A 6,823-nucleotide genomic window follows, 5' to 3' on the forward strand; every position below is an offset into this window, starting at 1 on the left:
CAGGGGTCCCCCCATGGTCCCCTCCCCCCTTACTTACCTGATCCAAGTCCAGCTCCAGCTCCCTGCTGCAGCAGGTGTGGCCTGCGCGAATAGTCAAAGCTCTCCAAATCTTTTCTGAAGATTCAGAGAGCTTCGAATCAATTCGGACCTTTTTTACTGGTCCCCTGATTTGATTTGGATTAAAGTCCACTGAATCGGGCCAAATCTCCTCCGAATCAAATCAGGACCCAAAGCTTCACACAGCCCTAATAGTCGCCGATTTTTTTTCACATAGGCATGAAGAGGAAGCAGTGAAGTGAGGATCTTCCAAAGATGAAAAGAGCTGAGAAAAAAACAAAAAACTGAACCTAAGACCTAGAAGGAGGGATCGCACCACTTGGCATGGGAGGAAGGTAGCAGAGTAAGACAAAAGAAAGCTCTGTGCCCCTCCATCAGTCCCATCAGTTCCTCCCAGCATAGCAAGGAACAAAGAGACTGCTGGTTGCTGGGTGAGAAAGAAAACCCAGCCTGGAGAAGAACTAAGAGAAACCCCAAGGGAATACTTTTACCTGAGGGGCAGCTGACTGTCAGCTGGTGAAAAAGCCAGCAGATTGGCCACTGGAGGCTCTGGTGGGATGATAAGAAGCAGCTGTGGGAACTGAACAAAAACAGAGAGGGAAAGAGAGAGAAGAGGCTGGATGGTGGGTAAGAGGAATGTAGAGGCTCCTGTTCTTTTGTTGCATCTATTTCTGTTGTAATTCTGGTCGATTGTGGGAGGAGGGTAGGGGTGGTGGAGCTCCCAGCCAGCGGTGATCTGCTCAGTCGCACAAGGCAAGTGCACTAGCAAGCTTGACCAGCCCTTAAAGGGGCAGGCCCTAATTTGGAATGGAGTTTGGACTGTAACTCCTGAGAGTGAATCCTACCTAGAAAAGGATTACATGCCACCATAGTGAACTGCCTCCTGTTCTGTAACTATAAATTCAGTATCAAATCATGGCAGGCAAACAGATACTAGAAGCAGTAACCCCTTGGCCAATCTCAGTTTGGGGAGTACCCAGGTATGGGCACCTACCCTGTCGCTTCTGATGGGAAGTAGTGCACATCAGGGGATTTGCCAATTTGCCACCCTCACGACTGTAATCATCTATGGCACAGCTGTTCAATTTGTTTATAAGAACAGGATGGGATACTGTGTTGAGGTAGATGTATGGACTTTACAAAGGCCTTCAACACCTGCAACTAAGCTTTTAGTGACCTGGTCATAGAAAGAAAAAAGGTTAGTCAGGCAGGAACTACCTACTATGAACCTGTGCTGGTTGCCCTTCAGCATTCTACTACCTGCTGGACTCCTACAAATGTGATCCTTGATAACTTTTTCAAGGGTTTTTCCCAAGGATAGAAGTGAGACTAACCAGTCTATAGTTACCTGGATCCTCCGTCCTCCCCTTCTTGAAAATAGGGATCACATTGGCCCTTTTCCAGTCCTCAGGGACCTCACCTGAGTACTCGTAGTACTCAAACAGTTGTGCCAGTGGCTCTGCTATGACACTGGCTAATTCTTTCAGCACCCTTGTGTGGAGCTCATCTGGTCCCACTGATTTAAAGACATCCATCACCTCCAAGTGTCTCTTCACTAGGTCGGCACTGACAGTTGGTGGGCTAGTGTTTCTCCTGCTTCCATCAGTAATGCATTTGGGAGATTTTTCTAGATCCAAGTTCAATAATACAGAGGCAAAAGACTTATTGAAGAGCTCTGCTTTGTCCATCCTGTCACCAGCTGCCCTTGTTCATCCTGTAGGGGTCCTACACTGCCCTGCACCTTCTTTTTGCTCCCCCTGTACCTGAAGAAGGACTTTTGGTATCCTTAACTTTTGTCACTAGCCTGAGTTCTAATGCTGCTTTGGCCTTCCGAAATGATTTCCTGCAAGTGTGAGCCAAGGACGTATACTCCTCCTTGGTAGCCCCCTGCCTCCACAGCCTGTATGCCCCTTTTTTTTGCCCTTAGGCTTTCCTGGATTTCGGTGCTTAGCCAGGAGGGCTTCTTTGCCCCTTTGCCCCCTTTTCTATGCAGTAGGATTGCCTCCTTCTGTGCTGAAGGATTGCTTCCTGAGGAACGACCACCCTTCCTGCACCCCCATTTTATCAATGCTCTTGAGTTTTAATGCCCCACTAACTAACCTCCTAAACACCATGAAGTCAGCCTTTCTGAAGTCTAGCACTTCTGCCCTGCTGGTTACTTTTCCCACTCTTCACCAAATAGTGGTTTCAATCAATTGATGGTCACTATCCCCTAGGTTGCCTTGTATTTGCAGGTCCCCCACCAGGTCGCTCCCCTGTAGCCAACACCAAGCCCAGCAAGGCGTTTCTCCTAGTGGGATCATATACCTCCTGCATCAAGTGGAGGTCCTGTGTGTAGGTTAAGAACCTACGTGAGCGATTAGTTCTTGCTGACTGATCCTCTCAGCAGATGTCAGGGTAGTTTAGGTCACCCATGACAACCATATTTCTTGACCGTACGGCCTCTGAGAGCTGCCCAGAGAATTCCAGGTCTAGCTCATCCTCCTGGTGTAGTGGTCTGTAGTAGATCCCCACTACCAAGTCCCTTTCCCCCCAAACCCCTTGTCTCCTAACCCACAGTACCTCAGTTTGGCCCTCTTCTGATTCCATCTTGATTATAGAATATGTATATTGCTCTTTAACATAGAGAGCAACACCTCCTCCCCCTCTTTTTTTCCCCACTCTATCCTGTCTGTGCAACCTATATATAACCTTCAATGCCTACTGCCCAACTATGAGTAGGGTCTGTGGCAGGCCAGTACGGAGTGCTCCTGCACTGAGCCACCCATCTCACTGTGCCCAACCACCTTCCAGGCTCTGAGTGCCCCCCTGGGGGTGTCTCATGTCTGGCTGACCCCCTTCCTGGAGCACATCCACTAGCCTGGAGGTAGAGATACCACCACCCAGGGACGGGCTTGATTCTGGCACTGGGGAAACACAGGCCTAGTAGCCCCTGAGGGTACTTGACTCAATTCAAGCACTTGGAGTGCTTCCCTCAGTTGGAAGCACAAGTAGTGGTCTACCTTAGTCAGTCGAGTCAAGGGGACCCCAAGGCATAATCTAGACCCACTCTCAATAAGTCTCTCACGCTAGGTACAAAGGAGAACTTTATTAGTTACAAGGGGCAGGGTTGCAATAAGGTACAGGGTACAGCAATGTCACAGAAATCCCATAGAGCAAACTGGCATGGCTGGGTAGCCTTTGATCACACATCTGAGTTACTGCAAGCTATGTGTCTAGTTAGAGCTCAGGTAGCTTACTCACAAGTATCATCCAGAGGCAGGTGGAGATTCCCTCTGGAGGCAGGCAGTTCTTTGATCATGAGTTTTGAGAGAGAGAGAGCAAGTTTCAGATGGTCCACCTCTTCTCTCTCTCTCTCTGAGTTTTCCTCAAGGCTGCTGCCCCATCCTCTTGGGCAGTCCTTAACTTATATAGCTCTTATGACTTCATTTACCTGGTCCAATGGAGGCCAGCACCTATGGCTGTCAGCCAACCAATTTGAAATGCATCACTGGTTGCTGGGCAGACTGGCAGTCTCTAGCCCACCAGGGAGCCCAAGCCCCTCACCCAGGTATGTGATGCCAATCATGTAGGCAGAGGGAGCAGGTTTCCCCCCTCCCTCAGGAATGTATCCAGCTCAGGTTACCTAAAGAGATAGGGTAAGGTGTGTACCCTCTGCAGGGCTTATAGTAACCAAATTGTAACAGAGCAGAGTTTTTGGGGAGAAACAGAGGTGGCCTTCTGCTGCAGGGTCCCACCAAGTTTCAGTTAACAAAACACAGGCATATATCTCATATATCTTGTTGACTACTTTGCTTTTTAAAAGTAGTTTCAAGAGCATTTGTGAAGGACAAAAAGAAATCTAGTCTTCTTAGGGAGTGATATAGAACAAGATGACCAAACTTGATAAAACAAGGGTTCTTATAAGGTAAACACAAATGCCAAGAAATATATACTTAGGAGGCATACTTATATATGCATATAATATTCAAACCTCTACACACCATAAAAATAAATGTCCTTGTACTCATTTTCTCACTGTTTGCTAGTCCCAAATCATTTTAGCAGTGTCAGCCTATGTGGTCACAGAAAGTTTGTAAATCTCAAGTATTTCAACCTTTAGGAAAAGTCCTTGCAAAAATATATGAATTATAGGAAAGTCTCCCCTGCAAGGAATCCAACAGTAATGATATTTTCTTCAATTTTATCTTGAAAGATTCACTGTGCAGAATACTTGGAATAGTCTGTTATTTATTTTGTCTATATAAACTAGTAAATATATAAATAGTAAATATATAGATATACAAATACAACTGAGAAAGAGGAAAGAATGTTTAAAAATGAAATTTTATAGCACTGGCAAAATGTGTCTATCTACTCAAAGTACCTTTGGTGGGGGAAAATCTCTCTGCTATATGCCTATACTTAAACAGGAACCTTTGCATTAGATGACTTGATTGGGCCTGGTCACAGCCAAGTACAGGCATTATATTTCTCCTGGGAGAATCTCAGTTCCCTGAGTAGGAGTGACAAGAATATAAGAATTCATTCAATTTCTCCTGGGGGAAATCAACCTAGAAGATCATACAATCATAGAAAATTGTGGTTAGGACCATCCTCACCGATATCATCCCAGCCAAAGCGTCTTAAAAACCAAAATCTCCCTTAAAGATCTCTTTTAAAGACCTCCCTTGTGAATTTCTCTCACAAGAACAAACAGTTGTATGCTCCCCTTCAATCTGGTCTAGGTGAGGAAGGGAGGAGTGGGGACTACCCAGGGTTGGGGATTTTGCGCTGCTGCTCTCCTCTCCTCCTGAACCAGACTCTATGTGAGCAGTAAGGACTGGGAAGAGTAAAGCATGATGGTACACATACCTACATAATCACTGATCTGGGGAAGGCATGGAGAGCAGGGGAAAGGGGGTAACTGCAGACTGCATTCCTATACTGCTCCCTCTCCTGGAATGATTTCTAGTGGGAGAAATTTCTCAAACATTTCCCTTGCTAAAAATGTGTGCCTGCTCAAGGCCAAAATGCAGTATTTGAAATCTCATTCATTTTGTAATCTGCTGGGTAGAAAGAGGTAGGTGTGACTGGGCACATCTGCATGAGATGCTCTACTCAAAAATAGAGCAAATGGCTGTACAGTAAGCATCACTGTCTACATGTGCAGACACTTAACGAGAAGTAATTTGCTCTAATTGTGAGTAAATTTGCTACCTGTAAATGCAGGTAGTAGATTTACTTGGCAGTAATTACTGTGCATGTTACTGGTCAGCCAGGCAGCAGGGGGGTGGAGATTGCTACTGGGGGCTTGTGCAGGGCTGGTGGCAGCGGGAACAGACTGCTGCCATGATTAGCAAATCTGCTCCTGCGTCCCAACATGTGTAGATGCCTGCCCAGAGTATGTTTACTCTAGAGTGAATTACTTTACAGTAAACTCACCATGGATCATTTGCATGTGTAGAATTGGTTGAATTTTTTTCAGTCAAAAGTTATTTTCAATCAGTTTTTGACTAAACAACCAGTATCTACTTTCTTCTAATTTATAATTTTTCATCAGCGAAATCAAAAACTTTAAATCCCCAAGTTCTCTGTTTTGGGGCAAAAATTTAAACTGTTTTTAGGCTAAATATTTAGTTTATTGAGAAAAAAAAGATTATTTCCTTTAGGTGCCTCCAACTTAGGCATTTCAAGAAAAAATGCAAAGTCCTGCACTTAGGACAGAACAATCACATGCACCCCTACAGCTGGGGACTGACTGGCTGGGCAGCACCCCTGTAGAAGAGGACCTGGGGGCTACAGTGGGCAATGAGCTGAATATGAGTCAACAATGTGCCCTTGTTGCCAAGAAGGCTAATGGCATACTGGCCTACATTGGTAGGAGTATTGCCAGCAGGTCAAGGGAAGTGATTATTCCTCTCTATTCAGCACTGGTGAGGCCACATTTGGAGTACTGTGTTCAGTCGTGGGGTGGGGCCCCCACTACAGAAAAGGTGTGGATGAATTGGAGACAGTCTAGTGGAAAGCAACAAATATGGTAAAGGGGCTGGGGAACATGACTTATGAGGAGAGGTCTATCAGGAGACATATGAGGAAAGTGGGTTTATTTAGCCTAAAGAAGAAGTCTGAGAGGGGATTGAATAGCAGTCTTCAACTACCAGAATGGGGGTGGGGGTCAAAAGAGGATGGAGCTAGACTGTTCTCAGTGCTGGTAGATGTCAGAACAAGGAGCAATGGTCTCAAATTGCAGCTAGGGAAGTTTAGGTTAGACATTAGGAAGAATTTTCTCATTAGGAGGGCAGTAAAACTTACCCCCCTGCTAGCTGACACCAACCCAGACATAGTGGGGATCACTGAAACATTGTGGAACTCAGCACATGACTGAGTGGTGAATATCAAGGGCTATAGGCTGTACAGGAGGGATAGGACAGGTAGGAAAGGTGGGGGCGTGGCGCTCTACATTAGGGAGGAATACACATCCTCATTAATTAGCAAAGAATCAGAGGAGGGGGACTCTGAAGTGCTCTGGGTTAGAATACAAGGCAGTCACAGGGAAAGAGACTTAACGGTGGGGGTCTACTACAGACCTCCCAACCAAGGGGAAGAGCTAGACCAGGAATTCTTAAGTCAGCTCATGAAGGTAGTTAAGTCAAAGAATGTGGTCATCATGGGGGACCTGAACTTTTCAGACACTGCTGGGAAGAGCAGTCAGCCAGGTCTGACCACTCACGCAGGATCCTAGCCAGTATGCAGGACCTCCATCTAACCCAGGAGGTGCACAGCC

The 6,823-nt window shown here is 46.0% G+C and overlaps 1 protein-coding gene across 3 annotated transcripts in view; it reads right to left on the bottom strand.

The window, feature by feature from the left end:
• Window positions 1–6,823, bottom strand: part of ADAMTS12 (ADAM metallopeptidase with thrombospondin type 1 motif 12) — a 344,985-nt gene that overhangs the window by 169,420 nt on the left and 168,742 nt on the right. The gene's annotated exons all lie outside the window — the stretch shown is intronic.

The sequence above is a fragment of the Crocodylus porosus genome, unplaced genomic scaffold (genome assembly GCF_001723895.1).
Source record: "Crocodylus porosus isolate Cpor-Errol unplaced genomic scaffold, CroPor_comp1, whole genome shotgun sequence".
Taxonomy (NCBI): domain Eukaryota; kingdom Metazoa; phylum Chordata; order Crocodylia; family Crocodylidae; genus Crocodylus; species Crocodylus porosus.